At 57.4% G+C, this 13,093-nt stretch overlaps 1 protein-coding gene across 3 annotated transcripts in view; it reads left to right on the forward strand.

Annotated features, from left to right (window-relative positions):
• The first annotated feature begins 5,671 nt into the window (after nt 1–5,671).
• Nucleotides 5,672–13,093, forward strand: part of MGAT3 (beta-1,4-mannosyl-glycoprotein 4-beta-N-acetylglucosaminyltransferase) — a 66,364-nt gene continuing 58,942 nt past the window's right edge. Inside the window, exons 1-2 of one of the 3 annotated variants that reach the window (XM_047740218.1) lie at nt 5,672–7,093; nt 7,412–7,590. The gene's annotated coding sequence lies outside the window, so the exon portion shown is untranslated. Of the gene's footprint in view, nt 7,595–13,093 lie in introns of all 3 variants that reach the window. The other 2 variants (XM_047740216.1, XM_047740215.1) reach the window with 2 other exon arrangements.

The following is a 13,093-nucleotide window of genomic DNA, read 5'->3' on the forward strand; positions in this document are numbered from 1 at the left end:
AGTGAAGAAGTAAGTGCATGCAAGCATAGAAGGAGGAAGAATTTGTGAGCAGGAGAATCAAGGAAGGCTTCCAGGAGGAGGGGAAAGAGGGAATGCAGGTTGAGGAGTGGAAGATGGGGCAGGGTGGAAATAGCTTGGGGCTAAGCACCAGCCCTGGCCCAGAGGATATTGAGGGTGATGAGTCAAGGCCCTGCCCAGCTGCAGTGTCACACCTGGGACCCAGCTGAGTCCTGCTGTCCTGGTTGGTGGGCCAAGGGGACCGCCTTCCCCATCAAACACCCCAGCAGGGAGTTGCCCCTCCCTCCTCCTGCCCCACACCCAGGACAGTATCACCTCCTCTTCCAGCCCCACCCACCTGGCCCTGCCTCCATCACCTCGGAACTGAACCCCCACTGCCCTACTGTGGAGCCACTCATTCACTTGCAAATATGCAGTGGGAGGGAGCCTGATTTCTGCCAAGATGGAAACAAACTGCGGCTCTACCCGGGGAAAGACAGACTGCAAACAAGGAAATAGTAAGTATGTTGTATGACATCAAGCAGTAACAGTATGGAAAACAAAAGAAATCAGGGGAGGGGTCCTTCTGCCACCTTCTCGGGGCCCTCAGCTAAGTCCACAATCCAGGCCCCTCCGGAGATGGCCACCTGGCTTCAGGAGGGCCTGGCTTTGGAGTCTCAGGGTCTCCTCCTGCAGGATGGGCTCAATGTTACGGGAGAGAACACTGCTGGGATGAGTGGGGCCCAGAATCCCCTGGGGCAGCTGGAACAGGCTGGCCCAAGGAGGGAGAAGTCATCCCGGCTCCAGCACCCAAGACCCAGATCTATCTCACAGGTGTTTTTTAACACAAAGGTAAGAGGCCTGGCCTGTGCCCACCTCCCTGTGGGCCAGGAGTACAGGTAACAGATGGTCCCTCTGTGGCCTCAGGGTCTGCCATGGGACCCTCGTTGCCAGGGGCCTAGTGCCAGGAGGGCTGGAGATGGAGGGGACGACTGCTTTGAGCTGGGTGCTGGAGGAAATGCGGCAGGAAAGCAGGAGATGGGGGCACCCTGGTGGCTCAGTGGGTTAAGAGTCTGCCTTGGGCTCAGGTCATGTTCTTGGGGTCCTGGGATGGAGCCACGCGTCAGCCTCCCTGCTTAGCGGGGAGCCTGCTTCCCCCTCTCCTTCTCTCTCTGCCCCGCCTTGCTGCCCGTGCGTGCACTTGCGCACACACGCTCACTCACTTGCGCACACACGCTCACTCTCTCTTTCTCTCTCTCTCTGTCTCTCTCAAATAAATAAACAAAATCGAAAGGAAAAAAAGAAAGAAAGAAAGAAGAAAAGAAAGAAAGTAGGCGATCTGAAGGTTTGGGCTGTCTCCATATGTGCCAGCTCCGGGTCCTCCTGACCTCCCCGTGCCTCAGTTTCCACATACATGAAGTGGAGATGGTCCCTCCCAAGGTGGTAGGAGGAGCAGACCATGGTGGGGAGCCAGTCCTCCACGAGAAGGAGCTGTTTTTTCAGTTGGTGATAATCTTAGTGGCAGAGGCGGAGTGGCCCCTGGAAAAATGGGATGTGGTTAGCTGGGGCCATGTCATGTCCTCCCATAAGCTCCAGAGAAGCCGTTTCCTCTGAGCTGCCGTGAATATGATCAGGAAGCCACTCTGGGGGCGGGGGAACACTGGATGGGATTCCAGGCTCAGCTCCTTCTCCTTCCTGCTGTGTGGCGTGGCCAGGTCACTCCCCATCTCTGGGCCTCTGCTTCCTCTTTGGGGTCTGGTCATGATGATAGCTCAGGGCCCCAAGCACCCCCTAGGAGGCCAGCCCGAGGAACCCAGTTGCTTTGAACCCCCACCCCCTGGGGTGAGTGACATAATCCACTTAGGCAGCCTTGGCACCCATCCAGGCTCCTTCCTGTGCAGAGATGACCAACAAGATAAAGCGAGGCCAGCATGTGGGGACAAGGCTTCCGGGAGGCAGCGAGCAGTGAGCAGTGCGCGTGTCCAGGCCAACAGGAAGGAGGGGCGAGGGGTGGGGAGGGCAAAGCACACGCAGGTGGATGTGGACCCCCCCCCCGGGGACAGACCATCTGTGGATGGCAGCAGTGGCGGCCCCTGGGTGGTTTTTGGGGGATCTTAGTAACCACCCAGGCTCCATTAGCCCCAAGTAGGCCTGCTGGCTACAGAGGGTAGTTTAAGAAACATCCCTTCCTGGGGCACTGGTCTGGTCCAGTTGGTAGAGCACAGGACTCTTGATCTCGGGGTCATGTGTTCAAGCCCCATGTGATAGATACGTAGAGCTTACGTAAAAGAAAAAGAAAACATCCCTTCCTTAAGATCACCCCGCCCTGCACAAGCCCTTTGTAGAAATTTGGTCCCATGGTCCCCTGGGGGTGGGCAGCATGCCTCACTTTCTGGCAGTTTCTCCAAGAGGAGGGCCAGAAATGGGCTGGTGGAAGGCAGAGAGCCCATCGAGAGGGTGAGAGCTGGGGATTGGGGGGTGCTCTGTCTGGGCTGGAGGCTCCCACCACCCTGGGTTCTGTGGACCTGCAGAGCCTGTCCACACCTTGCCCCCATGAATGTAACCCCAGTGGGTGACCTCAGCAGGGGAACAGGGGTTTGGTGGCCCTGGCAGAGGTCTGGCAGCACTTGCCCTGTGCCACCCCTCCAGTTAGCCTCTCAGCCTCGGCTGGTGGCCACGGCTCACTCATCTGTATCAGATTATCCCAGAAGAGGAAGGACCAAGACCTCTGGGCCAACCCGTGTTCCGTTCTCCACACTCATTTCCTCTGCCTCCTCACCCCATTCCCTGCATGTCTGTCTCCCTGGTTTTTTTTTTGGGGGGGAAGGGGGGGACCAAGTCCCAGAGAGGTGACGTTTCTTGCCCAGGTCACCTCTGGTGACCTTCCACCAGGTCAGTGGAAACATGACTTGAACTTGAACCTGTCACATTGTGGTGATCCTAAGAGTTCAGAAACAAGAGTTCAGGACTTAAGTGTATCAGTTAACTGTTGCTGAATAACAAACAACCCCAAGCCCTGTACCTCAGAGCACACACCAGCATGGATTAGCTCACGACTCCGTAGTTCGGGAAGAGCTGGCAGGGACCCTTTCTCTACTGCGTGCATTACTGTGTGGGGCGTCCGACCTGTCTCTCTCTGGGGTCTGGGGCTGCAGCAGGGGGAGCTCGGCAACCAGGGGTGGGCAGGGCCTCTCTCCTCCATGGTTTCTGGGGCTTCTTCCACGTGGCCTTTCTCTAGTGGGGTCTTCCTCTTTCCTTATGTGGCTCTGGCTTCGAAGCTGGAGGAAATGGACACAGTAAAGCCTTTGAAAGCCTAGGCCTGAACTCTGTCACTCCCAAGTCCTTCTGTTGGTCAGTGCACACCCCACACAGGCTACCCAGATGCCAGGGGAGGCAAGATCGCGGACTGCGTGGCCGAGTGACGGGGATGGGAGGAATCGTGGGCAGTCCTTCCATCCTAGGATCTTGCCCTTAGAGTGGGCCACTGCTTGCTGTCAGACTCCTGTGTGATGGGCTTGGGAGAGTGGATGGTGTCCTCTGGGATTGCAGAGGAGGGAGGGCCCAGGGAGCTCCAGGGCCTGGCTGCGGGAGGACGAGAAGGCGAGGCTGGCCCTGGCCAGGCCTAGGGGGCCAAAGGCCTCAGAGCCTCTCTTCAAGCCTCTGGGTCTTTCCCTCTCTGTCCCCATCTGCTCAGCTGCCCAGTCCCCCCAGGATAAGGCGGCTGAGCCCCAGTGGGGAATGAGGCAGGGCCTGCTCATCTGGTTGGTGACAACTGTCCACAGGCCCTGCCTGGGCTTTGCTGAGATGCTGAGCTGGCTGGGAACAATGCCGTGGCCCCCGCCCTGCCCGGCCCTGGGCCCCCCGGAGGGCGAGAAACTTCCTCCCAGCAGCCCCACCCCAGCCTCACGAGTTCTGAGAAAACGTTGGCTCCAGATTGTGACATTCACTGGTCAGCGGGGAGGAGGCCGTGCAGATCCTTCGCCCACCTCCGCCCTCGGACCTCCTCAGAGACCTGGCAGCGGCCACCTAGCGCGGGCTCTGGAGGTGGGTCCCCACCCTGCCGCTCATTAGCTCTGTGAGCTTGGGAAAGTTCATTGCCTCTCTGTGCCTCAGCTTGCTCATCCGAGAAGTGGGAAAAGAAAAAGGCAGGCACGACCACTCTGCATGGGCCGTGCTCTAAGTGCTTTCATCCAGCTGCTCATCCAACCCTCCTGACAACCGGGGGGCCAGGGTGTGCACCCCTCTCTTATTCACTCAACAGCTAAGGATATGAAGGCACAGAGAAGTCAAGGGACTTGCCCGGGGTCACAGAGTAAATCACCATTCCAGAGCCCATGCTCTGCCCACCCCCTTGCCTGCTGCCAACCTCCTAATTCCTTTTCCTAATCATTAAGGTGAAATGCACATCACACGAACCTGACCCTGCCCAGGTCTGTGGCATGCTGTGCCTTCGTCCTGTTGGGCTGCCTTTGCCACCCATCCCTCTCCAGAGTCTTCCCCAAATGAAACTATACCCTTTATTTTTTTCTTTTAAGATTTTGTTTATTTATTTATTTATGTTAGAGAGAGAAACGGAGCAGGGGCATGAGGGGAGGGGCAGAGGGAGAGAGAAGCAGACTCCCTGCTGAGCGCGGATCCCCATGTGGGACTTGATCGCACATCTCGAGATCATGGCTTGAGCTGAAATCAAGAGTTGGACCCTCAACCGACGGAGCCACCCAGACACTCCTGAAAGGACACCCTATTTAAACCGTAATTCCTGGGGCGCCTGGGTGGCTCAGTGGGTTAAAGCCTCTGCCTTCAGCTCAGGTCATTATCTCAGGGTCCTGGGGATCGAACCCTGCATCACATGGAGCTCTCTGCTTAGCGGGGAGCCTGCTTCCTCCTCTCTGCCTGCCTCTCTGCCTACTTGTGATCTCTGTCTGTCAAATAAACAAACAAACAAAAAATTTTTTTAATGTTTAAAAAAAAAATACACCGTAATTCCCCATTCTCCGGCCATCGCCGCTCTTCCTGTCTCTGTGAACTTGACTCCTCTAGGTACCTTGTGTAAGAGGAGTCATGCAGCATTTGTCCTTTTGTGACTGGCTCCCTGCGCTTTGTATCGTGTCTTCCAAGTTTGCCCGTATGGCCCCACGCGCCAGCATTTCCTCCCTCATGAAGGCTGAGTAATATTCCGATGTACATACAGACCATTCATCCATCACTGGACCCTTACGCTGCTTCCCCCTTTGGCTATTGTGAATAAAGATGCTATGAACATGCGTGCATCAGTATTTGTTCAATACTGCTTTCAGTTTCGGGGTGTATGTACCCGGGAGTGGAATTGCTGAATCATATGAGAAGTCTGCGTCTTCTTGAGGAACTGCTGTACTGTTTCCCACAGCGGCTGCACTGTTGTATTTTCCCTCTGGAAAGGCACAAGGGATCCTGATTGCTTCTTGTACCCCAGGGGAACTTCAAGTCCCAGGGAGTGTCAGCAGCCTTGGTGGGTGTCTGGCAGGCCTGGAGGTGGCCCGATAGCTCCCGGGGGCGGGGCATGGGCAGGGCAGGGGTGCTGGGAATCCTGGTGGGCATCAAGACAGCCTGGCCCCTGGCATTCCCTCCCATGGACACTGAGCCCTGGCCTCGGTCCCTGGGCTCTGGCCTTCCCCACCCCTGCTCTGCCAGGACAGGCCACCCTGGGGCAGAAGGGATGAAAGGGGCCAGTGTGGGGCACATGTCTTCACTGGCAGGCTTAAGGCCAAGGGACAGTCAGACCCTTGGTCCCCATCCTGACCTGCTGCATGCCCTCTGCCATCCCCCACCAGACAACCCCCTTCCCTGGCCTGGGTTAACTTCTCCCCTGCCAGGAGTGGCGTGCCTTGTGGGGACAAGTTCAGAGAATTGGCTTTGTGACCTGAAGAGAGGTGCCCATCTACTTTGAGGAATTCCCAAGGCCAAGCCCCTCATTGTACAAGTGACTCATTGAGCCAAGGGGTGTGGACTGTTCTAGAACCCTGGCCCCTGACTCCCACCCCAGCTGTCTTGACAGCCTGCCCGTGCCACCAACAGCCCCCCAGAAGGTATAAAGCCAGCAGGCCCCACAAAGTCTGGATCACTGAAGATGCGTAGCTGAGGCCAGGTGGCTCTGCCCTCCAGAGAAGGTACCAGAAGCAGGGTGTCTCTTCTGCACAGACCCCAGCCCTGGCAGGATGTCTTCACATCATGGAGCCCCCTACCTCTGTGGCCCCAGTCCCGGCTAGAGGCAGGGGTCAAACATCCTGAAGGATGGCCCAGTGCCTTGGGCCACGGGCACTGCCACGGTTGAAGGCCATGGTTGTGGGGTCTTGGGCAAAGCAGCTAGCTTCTTATGGCCCTGGGCAGGCCCTAGCCACTCTCTCATCCATTTTCTCACTGGTGCAATGGACTAGGCTGAAACTCCATGGCCTTCAAAGACCCCTTCCATCTAGAAGGTTCCTGAAGAAGTCCGGGGGGAGGGTGCGCTGTGAGCCAGTTTCGGAGCACCGACCATTTATGAGGCGCAGCCGCAGTGGTATGTGGTAACAATGGAGCTCACTATGTCCTAAGCGCTGGACAGTCTGAACTTACTCATTCCTGACAATAATCCCACACGGTAGACACACTTTGCATTGCCCTGGTACTAAAGGAGAAATGGAGGCGCGAAGAGATGAAAATGACCCAAAGCAGCAACAATAGTGGAACTCAAGCCCTGCCGTCTTCCTCCATGTTCCAAGCCACGGTCTTATGGACCCCAACATGGCTGAGCTTCCTGTAGGCCAGACTTTCTGGAGGACCTGAGTCTCTCCAAGCAGCAAGCAGCAGCGGCCCGAAGTCCAGCCACAAAGCTGCTTGCAGAACCTGGGAGATAGGCCATCAGGGGCCCAGGAGAAGCCTTCTGTGTCTGTGCTAGTCAGGTCGCTGCGAGGGACAGACGGGGGCAAAATGGAGTGCGGCTGGTGTAGAAAGTTCTGGAACATCTGTCACAGGAGGAGTTGCTAAAGAACCTGGGAGAAGGGGTGGAGTGGCTCTCCCCAAACTTCCGCAGGCCCCGGGGGTGCTGATGAAGAGACTGGTTTGCTCTGCCCCCTTCCAGGTGGTGGGAGGCAGCTCTCTTGCGGCCGAAGGTGTCGCATGACCTGGGGCAGCGGCGGTGGTGGAGGGAGTGCCCCACCGCAGGTGTGAGCACCTCTGGCTGGGCGCAGCAGGAGATGCCTTTGGGGCCCCGCCCAGGTCTCCGGCGTGAGGCTCAATCAGGCCCTTCCAAGCAAGTCCAACACCCCAGGCCTTGACAGTCCCTGCATTTGGTGGCTGAACCGCTCTCCTCCAGCAGTCCCGCCCAGCAGCCCTGCTTGGCTGCACAGCCGGGCCCCTGACCGAGGCGCCCAGCAGCACGCTGTTATTCCGATTCCAGGACGAGAGAACCTGCTGATCCCCCAGAACGCCTAGTGCGGGCAAGGACTTGGCTGGGGCTGGAACCTCGCTGAAGGGCCCCCAGAGCCAACGCAGCAGGAGGATGGACAGGCCGGGACTCAGCCTCGCTCCGCTCCTGTCCCACCTCTGTTGAAGGCATTCCAAGGCCCCTTCGCCAAGGCAGGTGCTGACTGTGTGAAGTGGGGGCGCTGGGAGGCAGGCCGGGTTTCTGGGGGCGCCGTGCTTTGCCCTGCCCTCCCTGCTGTGTCTCTGTGGAATGTCCTATGAGTCTGTGGGGAGCGCCCAGTGGAGCTCATGGGTGTAGAGGCATGTTTTGCGTGTGCACACGGTGTCTGTGGGTCTGTGTACCAGGCTCCACGTGCATGTGTGGGACCCAAGGGGAGGGAGTCTCCCAGTGGGTTCTCTCGCCAGCAGAAAGGGGCCTGCTCCACGCGTGTGTCGGGTGTGTGCACACGCCTACGGGTGTGTGTGCGTCTACTTCTTTCCCCTGGTGTTACCACTGGTGCAACCCAGCCCCTGAGCCTCCCTCCAGCGGGCCACTCTTGTGGGCTGGCCGGAGGCGGCAGTGGGTATCACTGCCAATCCCTCCCTCGGCACCTGTGGTGTCCTTGGAGCTTGTGGGGGTCCTGAGGCTGAATTACTCCCTCCACACCCGCCCCCCATCGGCCTGTCCTTACTTCCTAGCTATGATTAGTCCCTTCCCCATCCATCCTTAGTCTGCATGCCCTTTCCCTCCTTTTGCTCTGTTTCCAAATCTGCCCCAACCTCTGGGGTCCGACTGAGGCTGCCTCCACCCTCCCAGCCCCGAGGTGGACCGTGGCCACCTCGCTGCTGTCTTTCTGGCTCCTCCGCTGGTCTGGATTCCCCTGGGGGCCAGGGGAGAGTCTGGTTCCTCTCCGCTCCACCTGGAGCCCAGGGCTTGGCACACAGGAGGCTCCCAGTCAATGAGTGGCTGTAGCCCGCCCCACCATGATCCTGCCTTCCTCTCTCTCTCTCTCTCTCTCTCTCTCTCTCTCGGGTTGGCTGTCAGGAGGGAGAAGACAGGGAGGACATCTGGCACCTGATGCCCCCAACGCCAGCTCTGGGGTCCAGGTCCTGGCTCTGCCTCTCAGCCATCAGGCGGGCTCTTCTGGTTCCTCACATGGGGATCCAGCGCGTGGGGCTGGTGGGGGCTGCCCGGGGAAGGAGGAGGGCTTGCTGACAGAGCAGCCTCCCGAGTTTCTAGGAGTGGTTGTCAGGGCCCAGCTGGGTATGCGGCTCAGGGGACCTAGGGCAGCTTGGCGGCCTGGGTCACAACCATACGCAACCACGTAGTGGTCCCAGCCCTACCAGGACTGTTTCAGTCTCAAGGTCCCTCCTACCTGGAAGGCCGGTGCTGCACCCTCTGAGTTCCCGCCACCCCTCAGGCCTCCCATAGTAGGCACCACGCAGGAGGGCCAGGGAAGGAGGCGGCCTGAGGCTTACGCAACAGTATTTACTGGCCGCGTAGTGTGTGCTGGGCTGAGAGGAGCGGGGGCAGGGCAGACAGAATCCTGTCCTAGTTGGGGTTATGCTGGGGAGACAAGCAAAAGAGTAAGAAGCAGAGGAAGTTACCTGTGGGCTAGATGTCAAAAGTGCTATGGAGGGGCGCCTGGGTGGCTCAGTGGGTTAAGCCGCTGCCTTCGGCTCAGGTCATGATCTCAGGGTCCTGGGATCGAGTCCCGAATCGGGCTCTCTGCTCAGCAGGGAGCCTGCTTCCCTCTCTCTCTCTCTGCCTGCCTCTCCGTCTACTTGTGATCTCTCTCTGTCAAATAAATAAATTAAAAAAAAAAAGTGCTATGGAGAAAGAGCAGACAAAGTGATCGGGGAGCTGCACCCTAAGGGGTGCTCGGGGGTGGGGGGGCTGCACTTGCACTGAGACTGGAAAGAGGAGGAGCCGCATGGGTACCTGAGGGGGAAGAGAGGTCTGGATGGAGGAAACAGCCAGCGCATGGCAGGTGACGAGCACGGGGACAGTGTGGAAGCACGGGGCGAGGGAGGAACCAATCTAGACCAGGCAGGGACTTGAGACCCCCCAAGGCACTCTGACCTCATTTGGGCTGAGATGGGAGCCACAGCATGATCTGAGCCAAGGAGGGAGGTGATCTGACTTGGGCCTTCTGGAGTCACACCAAAGGCTCTGTGGGAAGGGGCAGAAACAGGAACAGCGTGGGGAAGCTACTGCAGAGACAGAGGCCTGAGCCCTGGAGGGCTGACCGGAGTCCCCACTGAGGGAGGAACACCAAGGAATTGTGGGGGAGGGCCTGGAAGTCCTTTACCCTGGTCCCGAACCCTTTGAGAATCTAGTAACAGGCACAGACCCTCTCCCAGAGACCCATGCATGTGTGTGTGCATGTGCACACACACACACACACACACGTTCACACAAGCAAGTGCACAGTCACATCCAAGTGTGCCTAGACTAACACCCATGTTTATGTGTGTGCATGTATACGCCCACATGCTCATGCACGCACATGCCACGCGACAGGGAATGTCCGGAGATTCCTGGTCCCCTGTCTAATCCGTCCCTTCTACTTAACACGTGTGGAAACAGGCTTGTAGAGAGACTTGTCCAAGGTCAGCCAGGCAGCGGGACCCAAACCAGACAAACCTGGAGCCATTGGCGACCCCTGCCTTAGAGTCCTCTGTCTCCCAGCACTGAGCAGGGTGTCAGGGCAAACCCCATCTCATCCTTGAGTCAAAGAGGCTGGGCCTGGAGGCTGGGATCCTAAGCACTTCCTATCTGGTGTCCTGGCCACCCTGTGGGGCCTTTCTGGAAGTACTTTGGCACAGGATGAGATGGGGTTTGCCCTGGAGGCTGGGATGGGTGGAATGAGTGCTTAGAGATGGGCTGGCAGGCTGGGAAGGGCACTGCAGGTACAGTCCAGCAGCAGCAAAGGCCTTGACATGGGAACTCTCCCAATGAGGCATGAACAAGCCCTCTGGGAACCAGAAGTCATAGTGGTCTCTGGGGGAAGGGCACACCTGGGTTGGGTCTTGAAGAATGAGTAGACGATTTGCCAGAAAGACTAAGATGTGCCGGGGTGCGGGGCTGAGAAAGGTTATAGAAGCAGCGTTTCCGAGGGCTACCTTTGCTGTGCTTCTGGGAAAGGCTCATTCCTGAATGAATGGAGGGAGTGCAGGTGGGGGAGGGCAGGACAAGGCTGCCCTCCCTCTGGTGACTTCGTCTGGCAGGGGAGAGAGAAGGAAGGGAACCTCGTTTATTGACTAGCCCTGCTGGGGCCCATCTGCGCTCAGGCCATCCTCGAGCCCATTCTGCAGATGAAGACGCCAAAGGCTTGGAGCCAGTTCACAACGCCCGCGGCACCGCCGTGCTCCCCGCCTGCCAGGAGCCTTGGCAGGGCTGGAGCTTGACCCTGGGCAGGGGTCAGGGACTCCTCACCTCGGGGACCCAGGGCCAGGAGGGAGATGACCCAGGGAGGGAGGAATGTGGCTCCCAAGAGCCAGGCAGCTGCTTCGGGAAGGGATAACAGACCTAGCAATTGTTCACAGAGCCAAATCGGCTCCAGGTGAACGAGGGCTGCCCAAGGTGTAAGGTGACACCGCCTTGGGCTGGCTAATCTTGTATCTGGGCTGGGCTGCTTTCAGCTTCCCAGTTTGCATAGCTTCCTGGTCAGGCCCTAGAGGAGGGGGGTGGGGAAGGAAGGCCACCTACCAAGCCCCCTCACCCCCGTCCTCCCCAACATCCTCTCTGATGGCTTAGAGGTAGGACAAGAAGTGAATCAGGAGGGAGAGGTTGGAAAGGTCCAGATTTCACTGATACCCGTATGATGTTGGGCGGTGATTATTCCCATTTTACAGAGGAGGAAACCGAGGCTTAGGGCTTTGAAGTGACCGGGACACCCAGGGGAGCTGGGGTAGTCAGTCACACCAGTGTTCAGCTTCTCCACCAGCTTGAGCATCACTGTGTCCCAGACCTTTAAATGCGGGAGAAGAAACCGAGGCTTTGTCTCCCCTCCTGGCCAGCTCTCTCAGACGTGGGCTCCCCGCGTTGGGAGGGTAGAGAGGTGGGGCCTGGTGCACCGGCTCTGCCTGCGGCTGCTGTATGTGATTACACAAGTCACTAGTTATCTCTGTGGGGCTGGGAGGGCAGGCTGGCCACACACAGCCCCCACCACTCTTTGAGACTGTCAGAGTGCGTCCGGCAGGCCAGGCGGAGGCTGACTTTGGTATGGCCCCACCGAGGCTGACTCCCTTGTGACCTCACCAGAAGCCTGGAATCTAGAAAGGTCAGGAGAACAAAGACGGAGCGGTGGGGGGAGGATGGAGCACAGTGGATCAGAACGAACAATCATTACCTTTTTTTTTTTTTTTTAAAGATTTTATTTATTTATTTGAGAGACAGAGATGACAAGTAGGCAGAGAGGCAGGCAGAGAGAGAGGAGGAAGCAGGCTCCCTGCTGAGCAGAGAGCCCAATGTGGGGCTCAATCCCAGGACCCTGAGATCATGACCTGAGCTGAAGGTAGAGTCTTTACCCCACTGAGCCACCCAGGAGTCCCAATCATTACCTTTTTTAATGGCAGGTAATATGCACACTGATGGCATTAATCATTTTTTTTTCCCAGCAAATATTTCTTGGGTGTCTCTCCTAGACCCGGTTAAGGGTGCTCAGGCGACTGTGGCTTGGCAGTCACTGTACCAGCTAAGACAGTGGCACGCCCTGAGGCGGGAATCTTATGTACAAGGACCCATTTCAGGCGCTTGAGGAGGGAGGCTTCCTTATCCCCATTTCATAGATGTCTAAACTGAGAGGCGAGTCACTTGCGTGAAGACCCAGACCCAAACCAGATCTCTCCAGTTCCTGAACCCAGTCCCCACCCACCCCCCCACCCCCCGTCCCGAACAGTGGGACCCTCCCCATGGATCCTTACCTTGCAGGGCCTGGAGGCTCAAGGACAGGAGAAAACATTGGTTTCACACCTTATTTTAAAAAAACCAAAAGGGGGACAAGCTATAAATGTAATGGATTGGTTTTTAGATCACAACAAAGTGGCTTCACATCAAATGAACTGCTTCCCCCTCCCCACAAAAAAAAATATCATGAAGGAAAGTGGGTGTCAAGGGCTGGGGCTGGGAGCTTCCTTCCCCCTGGACGTCTTTCAATAATTTTCAAATTTGTGCTGTGTGCAGCTATTATCTGTCCACCCAAATCAATTAAAAAATTTCAAGGGATGAGGGGCGCCTGGGTGGCTCAGTGGGTTGGGCCGCTGCCTTCGGCTCGGGTCATGATCCCAGGTCTTGGGTTCGAGCCCCGCATCGGGCTTTCTGCTCGGCGGGGAGCCTGCTTCCTCCTCTCTCTCTGCCTGCCTCTCTGCCTGCTTGTGATTTCTCTCTGTCAAATAAATAAATAAAATCTTTAAAAAAAAAAAATTTCAAGGGATGAAAAGGCGTATTTGTGGCTCAGGCCTTGGTCTGGACCTTCTTGGCTCCTAGTTTGGGAGCCAGAGCTTGTCATGGGGAGAAAGAGTACACACTTGGTGAGAGATTAATGCTATTGGCTGCTCCCTGTGAGCACCCCAGCGTGGAGAGTGAATGAGAGAGTCCCGCAAACCCGGGTTTGAGTCCAGGCTCTGGAGCCTCCCAGTCTTGTTACCTTGGGCACTCCTGGATGGGAGCTGT

This window comes from Lutra lutra, chromosome 8 (assembly GCF_902655055.1).
Source record: "Lutra lutra chromosome 8, mLutLut1.2, whole genome shotgun sequence".
In the NCBI taxonomy this organism is placed as follows: Eukaryota; Metazoa; Chordata; class Mammalia; order Carnivora; family Mustelidae; genus Lutra; species Lutra lutra.